We start from the raw sequence: 8,326 nt of genomic DNA, 5'->3' as shown, positions 1-8,326 counted from the left end.
GATGAAATATTATATGTACTCCATCTGGGCTTTGTGGCACTGAAATATGATAATGAAATACAAAAGCACACAGAGCAAATTGAGAAGGCAAAGCCGAAACAATCATGTTTTACATTATCGAGATGAAATAACTATGATATTGTCAAACAAGGTAAGTCAAAATATGTCATGCTGGGTTTTTTAAAGAGAAATTTGCATTCACGGAGATATCTCAGAATTGTTTCAAAGAAGTAATGAACAGTTTTCCAAGGATAGCTCAGGCTGCTGCATCAGGGTAAGAGTTTCAGAAGTAGTATACGTTTATTTTCAACGTTCGTCGTTCAAGCATTTGTCATCTGATGTCACAAGGAGTTCTGGGGTTATATCTGGCACATATAAATGTGCTTTTGAAAATATTACTCTAAGCCAAGATTTGAATTCATAGATGAGAGCCAGATGCCTTTTCTAGTAGTTGCTCTTTTTGGGACTGCACATATCTCCCACCGACCCACCTACCTTTCCCTCATTCAGAAGCCTGGGTCAAGCCTTTGTCCTCCCTGCTGAGTGTTTCAGTGGCAGGACAACTGTCACAGGACGTGCTCTCAGCTCTGCCCCTCTCCCCTCTCTCTTTGATGCTGTATCGTCAGAGCAGATTGTCACAGTGTTAGTCCTGGTCTGTGCGACCATGTTTTATAAGTAACCTCGGGCTTTCTTGTGCATTTTTTTCCAGCTCCCCCAGCAACAGGCAGATGGATGCGTGCAGGCAGATGTCTCCTGTAACTCCTTGCAGGCAGGCGTGGGGTGCGACACAGCTCACAGGAGGGATCAGCAGCTTTCTGCAGCAGGAGGCACTTGTGAGAGGATGTACAAAAGGCAGCAGCTAGTCTGGGGAGGGCTTTCACCTGCGCTGCACTGGAACATTACAGAGGTCTAAGCAGTCTTTAGTTTCCTTCACAGCAGCTTTAGTACGTGCACAATCAAACCTTGGCTGCAGCATCTCTAGCAGGCACCAATGGCTTGGGGCTGACACTGTCGTGCAGCGTTGTACTGCAGGACCAAGGAAATCAAGTGGTTCAGAGTCACCAGCTCACTGTGCCCCAGGAGCTTTGACTGAGGCACTTAATCAGGCAGGAGAGAAGGAAGGATGGAAAGCAAACTCTGAGCTGTGGGCCTGAGGGAAGACCGGGATGGAGGCATTGCAAACCAGAGCAGGGAGGAGGGGAGCAGGGAGAGGGCTGCACTTGCCACTGGAACTCGCATGATCCAGCCAGAGCCTGCTGTTTGGATGAAAGGGAAAAAGGAAAGGAAAAATTTGTGAACTATCCCCAAGAATGTCCTGCACTTGCTTAGAGTCTGTGGACAGAGACAGTGATTCACAGAGAGTGGGACACAGAGGGATGGGGACTCAGAGGTCCCCAGACAGCAGCAGGGAAGAGAGAGGTTGGTCCAGGGTGCCTCCCAAGCAGCACTCATGAATATCTGGCAGAGGAGCATCTGCAAATGAAAAGGGTCTAGCAGCCTCCCCCCTTGTGAGGGAGGAAGCCTTTTGTGTAGATCAAAGGCACAGCAGAGCCCTCTTTTTTGCAGTCCTGGGCTGGAGAAACAGCAGCCTGCTTTCTGTGTCTCCAAATAGGACAGTCTGTTAAACGTGATGCCTCTGAAATGTGCTAAGAGATGCATCAGTAGGATTTGTTATATGCAGTGTTGAACACATTAAAATACATGCTGAGGGGATGCAGGGCAGGAGGATAGAGTGCAGAGACTCGGTTCTGTTAGACTGTGTGTGGAGCAAGCCCCCGCGGTGCTGACAGGGAGGATTTGTTTTTTCCCTAAGGAATGCTGAGTCGTCATTTCTCTCCCAGGTCAGCTGGAAACATGGAGAGGGCAGGTAAAGCCGGTGGGTGGCACTGCCTCCTGCTCTTCCCTGGGGGCCTGGCCTCTTCTGGCACCTTCTCACAGAGAGCAAAGTCTGGTAATACCCCTGAAGGGTATGAGTGGGTGAGTCCTGTCTGTGAGAAACCAGGGATAATATATGGAGAGACAACAGAGAGAGAGTAGGCTGCTGTGAGGGGCCAGAGCTGGCAGTGAGATGTGCTGCTTCCTCAGGTGTCCCCTCCTGGGCTCTGGCAGATGAAGGTGGTTCCTGCCCAACGGGCTGGAGGCTGCAGCCATCCTCAAGCAAGCCTTTTGCCTACGCAGCACCCGGTGGGTGCAGAGCTGCTTTATTTAGGTACGTTAGCAAAGCATCGGGTGGAAGGATCAAATTGTTTTGTGGAAGGGACTTGGGGAGGACAGCACATCCTTCTCAGCCTGGGGAAGGGAGACAGCAAGTGGCATACAGCAGGCACTGCCTGGAACTGTGAAACAGCTGAAATAATCAATACTCTGTAGATTAATCTGTTTTTTTTTTTTCATTAGCACCTCTCACAGCTCTGGCTATCTGTCCCCTGGTGTCCACTGGGTGTGAGTCCTGCTCTGCAGGTCCTGTGAGACAGTGTGTGCCATTTGGGCTAGGATCACTTCTCATGGGAAAAATTAATTCTGCTTGTGAGGTTGGGCTGGGAGGTGGAGATGGTGATGCAACACTTTCTTCACGAGGAACAAGGCACAAGCTGCTTTAACAGCAAGGCAGCCTTTTCGTCTTGGAAGACAAAAAGAGATCTGGTGCAGGGTCTGTGTCCCCAGGCTGCTCTTTGAGGGTGCTGCATAGTCAGATGGACAAGCTTGCAGGGCAAAAAAGCTGTTTGTAAAATTGTGTTGTCTGATCTGTGAAAAGTGGCAAGGCCTAGAAAGAGGAAAAAGTAGGTTCTGTATTGGCATGAGTTTTTAGTTCCTCTTTCAAGGAAATCTCAAAACCTGTTGTTTCAGGCCAAGGCATTCTGATTCAGGTCATACAAAGGGTTGCATTTGAACCTCTGTCTTTTAAGCAGCATAAGACATACTCAATGTCTTTCTAGGAGGAAAAAACACCAAACCCCTCAAACAAACCAAAACACAAAAACTAAAGTAAGCAAGCTATTCTCAGAGTGTCATCTGAAGGAGCTGGAAGGAGCCTGTGTGTACCTGAATGTCACTGAAAGGGGCTCCAGCGCTTGCACGAGGCTCCTGCAGAAGCTTTGTTGTCTCAGCAGGTTGGGCATAGACTCCATCCTCTGTAAAAGAAAGTCACGTCAGAACAGAGCAATATTTTTTTCCCTCTTTTTGCCCCTCAGCGACCTCCCACACCTTTCTGGGTTGCCACCCTTGCTTTCAGAATTCTGTGATGCTTTCACTGTTACTCTGTAGCTGCTTTTACCCCCACCTACTCACCTCAGCTGAGCTCCGATGGCCATCCATGTGAGTCCTTTTCTCAGTCCTTTTATACTGAGTATCTGAGATTGTCTTGTTGTCCCAGTAGCATGTTGAGATAGTTGTTGACTTCAATTTTCACCCTTTGGGTTGTCATTTTCTCACACTAGGAAATACTCCCACTGTTTCCTTTGAAAGATGGTACAGAAAATACGCTGAGTGGTACATCTCTGAAGTGTAAGATCAGGGGACATGATTAGACTATGTAGTCCAAACTCCTCTGCCCATCACAGCTTCTTGAATTTCATCTAGTTAGAGCTATATGGAGTGTGACAACCTGTGGTTCTCTTTGGCCATAGCATATTTCCACAAAGGCAGCCAGGACTAGATTTTACCATAAAGCTACTTTGCAGCAGTTATACCCCTGAATGTGGAAGGCCTCAACACACAGGGACAAACTGAAACAGTTTGACTCTGTGTCTCAACCCACAGGCCACTTCACCTTGCCTTCCCCCACACAGCCTTCCACAAGGTGCATGAGTGGCAGGGACAAGAGCCATCCTGTTGTGCGTGTCCTATACACAGCATCTTGAAACCAACAGCAAGTCTACAGGGTGGGCATAGCCTCCTGTGGGACACAAAACCCCGGTGGGACAGGCTATTGAGTGCCTCTCCCATTCCAAAACTTGTGATGTTTAATCAGCCTCATGGAAAAAAACATGTCTAATTTTGCACTGGATTTTGCTTGGCATCCATCTGTGGCTACTAGCAGTTTCTGTACCCTGTACTGTTGGCTTAGAGGACTCAGCACACCTGGAAGCAAGGGGTGACATGCTGTCCTCAACAGTGCTGTGCTTGTGGTAGTGGAGCAAATATTACAGAATCCCAGAATACCAGAATATGCTGAGTTGGAAGGGACCCACAAGGATCTCTGAGTCCAGCTCCTGGCCCTGCACAGGACCATCCCCAAGAGTCACACCATGTGCCTGAGAGTATTCTCCAAATGCTTCTTGAACTTGGTCAGGCTTGGTGCTGTGACCACTTCCCTGGAGAGCCTCTTCCAGTGACCAACCACTCTCTGGGTGAAGAACCTCTTTCTAATATCCAGCCTAAACTTCCCCTGACACAACATCAGGCCATTCCCTTGGGTCCTGTCACTGGTCACCCCAGAGAAGAGATCAGTGCCTGCCTCACAAAGAAGTTGTAGATGGCAATGAGGTCTCCCCTCAGTCTCTTCTTCTCCAGGCTGAACAGACCAAGTGACCTCAGCCACTCCTCATATGGCTTCCCCTCTAGACTCTTCACTGTCTTCATTGCCCTCCTTTGGATGCTCTCTAATACCTTGATATCTTTCTTATATTGTGGTGACCAAAACCGAACACAGCATTCAAGGTGAGGCCACACCAATGCAGATCAGAGCGGGGCAATCACCTCCCTTGACCAACTGGCAGTACTTTGCCTGATGCACCCAGGACATGGTATAGATGGAGCAGGTGTGTTGGACTGGGTATAATTTAAAGCTGTTGCACCTCAAAGTTTCTCCACGTTTTCTTCTTCATGGGCATCTTTTTTTTGCAGCAGACAAGTCTCTTCCTTAACCCTAGGCTTCTGCATCCAAAGGTCCTACATTCAATTTTCACAGGGAGCTGCTCTGGGAGCATATTTTACATCTTCTATTAATAAATGAGACACCACAGGGTCACCTCCTGGATTAACGTTCTGCGTGTGTCTTGAGCCTCCCATCCTGGGTAACTTACCTCCCAAACCTTCTTCAGTGCTCAGCAAACATGCAGCAACCTGATTCCCTGTAAGAAAAAACAGTATGACGTGTAGGATATCAGAGAATTGTGAATCTTGAATGGAGAGGGTTGGTTTTTGGGAGTTGAGTGTCAAAGTGTGGCAATTTTAAGAGTCAGCAGATATCATCCCAGAAGAGTTTGTTGTGTCCGAGCAATCCCAGGGGCTGTGCCATTGACAGTATGCCAATCATTATACCTGGAATTAAATTTCCACATGATTGTGACTTGTAAATGGTCCATGATTATACCTTGTGCTGTGGTCTTGCTTCCTTGTGATGGTGAGGGTGGGCAGGTGGGCAGCGTGTTCTGCTCTGGGGGCTGCAGATCCTGCCCCTGCTTTTTTTCACACGTTCAGTGCTCTGTGGCCACTGCTGGGTTTCTCTCCTGCTGCTACTGGCCTGGCTCCTCATGCACTGGCTCCTCACCCACAGCTGGAAATCACAGTGCATTAACCTGGGACTGTGGCTGCTGCAAAACAGAAGGAAAGGCATCTGTTGTCCTCTCTCCCTGACAGGAAAAGGCAGGCAGGGAGAGAGAGCTGCACTCAGGGGAGGCCACTGCAGCCCCTCTGACATCTTTGGCACCTGTTGTGGCAAAGGAAGAGGCAGGTGGTACAGATAAGTTGCGTGCCCTCTGGTACCTGAGAGGAGCCTGCCTTATGCCCTAGTGAGTGGGTATCCCAGCCAAAACCAAGAGGGACAGAGCACTGGGAAAGGGCAAGAGGGCTGTAGAGAGCAGTGTTGTGAAGTGTCAAAAAACAATGGGGGAAAGTGGGATTTCCCCTAAACCTAGGCACCGTGCTAGGGTCTGGTAATGATCTTGCCCATCTAGAAGGCTGTGAATGTTGCTGAGGGGCTGCAACAATAGAAGCTATAGAAGCAAATGAGAAACCTATAGAAATAGGGACAGAGCTCCCTCCCAGCCCTGTTCTCTTTGATTTAAGCTGGAAAGTTAATGAATAAGCCTTGTTTGGAGCCCTTACTTCCAAGGGCAACTGTGCTTGGCACTCCAGTTGCAACCACTGCATTCTCCCACTGCAGGGTGGCCATGGTGCCACACCAAGAAGATCAGGAGTAAGGAGCTTCTCTCCCTGCCCCAATGACCCCAGCCACCTCTGAGTCATTTGCTGATGAGGATTTGGAGGGGAAGGAAGGGTCAGGTACCCACTCAATGGAAGTGTTTTCAAACTGCAGTGGTAGGAAGGGACTGCTGAGCTGCCAGCAGTGATGCTCTGCGGAGCTGCACCCTGTGCCAGCCCTGGTGTTCCCCACACCAGTGCCCTGCACACTCTATCAGCCTGTCCCCTTGATACACAGATATCCCACTCCCTTTTCTGTGTTGAAATAAGCCAACTTAGGTCATGATTACAGGATGCTGTGAGAAGGACAGGTGATCAATGCCAGATGTTAGATAGACAAAAACTGCACTGCAGCAGTTTTTTTGCTGACAAATATGACTCTGCATGAGTTTTTCCCTTCTAACTCCTTGCTTCTCGTTTTTTCTTCCTTTTCTTTTCTCACCTCGTAGGCTGAGATTTCCTTGGCTTTATCTCTGAAAGAATATGTTGAGATGCTTCTCCTTTTTGTTAATTGATTTCCTCTGCCAAAGTTTCAGGTCTGAAGTGTGTGAGGAAAGGGGAGAAAGAGAGGAGATGACTTCTTCCTTCTGAAAAGGACGCTGCCTGTCTCTTTTTGTAAAGCAGGGAGGCAAGGTGCCACTGAGGCTTCTCATGAGCCAAGTTTTGGAGCTGGCATGTCCCTGGTGTGTACACATGGTACAGCTGGAATGTGTGTTCCACAAAGCCCAACAACTGTTAAACAAATTTACTTTTTGAGATGCAAGATAAAGACTTCAAAGCTGAGACAAGGCTGAGAACAAAAAGTTGCAAGAAAACTGAATCAAATGCTACCACCAAGCACAGGTGTCTTAAGAAGGTGTCTCTCATTTTCCCAGGGTACTTTGCCCAAAATGCATGCACATGCACATGCACTGGTTCAGGATTTGACGATCCAACAAGTAACCCAATTACAGCCTCCCTGTAATTCTGGATGTCCTCTTTCTGGAACAGCTCCCATATATATATATATACTAGTTTTCTTTTCATCTTTTTGTTAAAGAATAAGTGTATCCCCAGCATCCAGACCAAGTGCATGTCTCATCTCTGAATCATCCCAGGGTGCTGGTGACTGAGGAAGGAGCTCTGTGCCTCTCACTGGGTTTGACAAGAATGGAGGGAGAAACCCATGTGCTCCAACTACAGCTCACCAGACAGAGAAGCTGTGATCCCCAGGATGTCCTCCCAAATAGAGGGAAGGCAAACCACCTCAGCAGAGCCTCACAGCAGTATTTCCCCCTGCGACCTTAAGTGACTACACACAGCATTTATAGTGCTGCCCGCTGTTCTCTGCATGCATGACAAAGTCTTTGTAATTAATTTATACGAGATGCACAGCCAACCGTACTTGCACAGCATAGTAGAGATTAAATTTAACATCAAAGAGCAATTGTGAATGTTTCTTGGCATATATAGGCCACCTAGTTTAACATTTCAGCTGTTTCTGTAGTTAACTGCTTCAGTCCCTGGACAAAGCCAGGCAGCTGCCAACAACTGGAAGGCTCCAGCAGGACAGGCAGAGTATCCACCACAGACCTCTTTGCCTGTGTGGCACTTTCAGAGTCACAGCCATGCAGGACAACACTCAGTGCATGACCATGAAGGTCAGTATTCAAAGCAGAACCCTCACCAGAGCTGGGGTTGTTGGTTTGCTGCAGGTATAGCTCCCCTGGTCAACAGCTGTGCTCTTCTCAGAGGCACTTGTGTCACTGGTTGTGCTCTCTGCTACAGCAGGGTTGCTGCCAAGCAAGCTCCTGCTCTCTGGTGAGTTTTTGGTTGGTTTTTGGAGCATCACTGTCTGCCTCCCTACCTGGCCATGGAGCATCCTGCCTGACCTGTTGGACACTGATGTGTGTAGCTGAGAGCGCTTGGTAGCCGATGGCAGGATCCTGAGGACAGGAGGAGACCAAGGCCTTTGTGACCATCTAGCAGGATGGAAACGTTCCACTGCCTGCTAGTTACGTAAATATAATGCTTGGCATCTTTGCATATATACTTTTAATGCCATGAAAGCCTCTGCCAATTCCCATATTTTCCACTGTGCTGGGTTCTGTTCTTAATATATTTTGCCAATTTACTAAACATATTTTCAGTCCCACTAGGGTAAATAGAAAGCTTCCTGCATCTGGCCTCTTCACGTCTCTGG

Source organism: Myiozetetes cayanensis, unplaced genomic scaffold (assembly GCF_022539395.1).
Source record: "Myiozetetes cayanensis isolate MyiCay16 unplaced genomic scaffold, myiCay2020 scf6-25, whole genome shotgun sequence".
NCBI classification, from domain to species: Eukaryota; Metazoa; Chordata; class Aves; order Passeriformes; family Tyrannidae; genus Myiozetetes; species Myiozetetes cayanensis.
The sequence above is the reverse complement of the archived record's forward strand: the minus strand, read 5'-3'. Positions refer to the sequence as shown.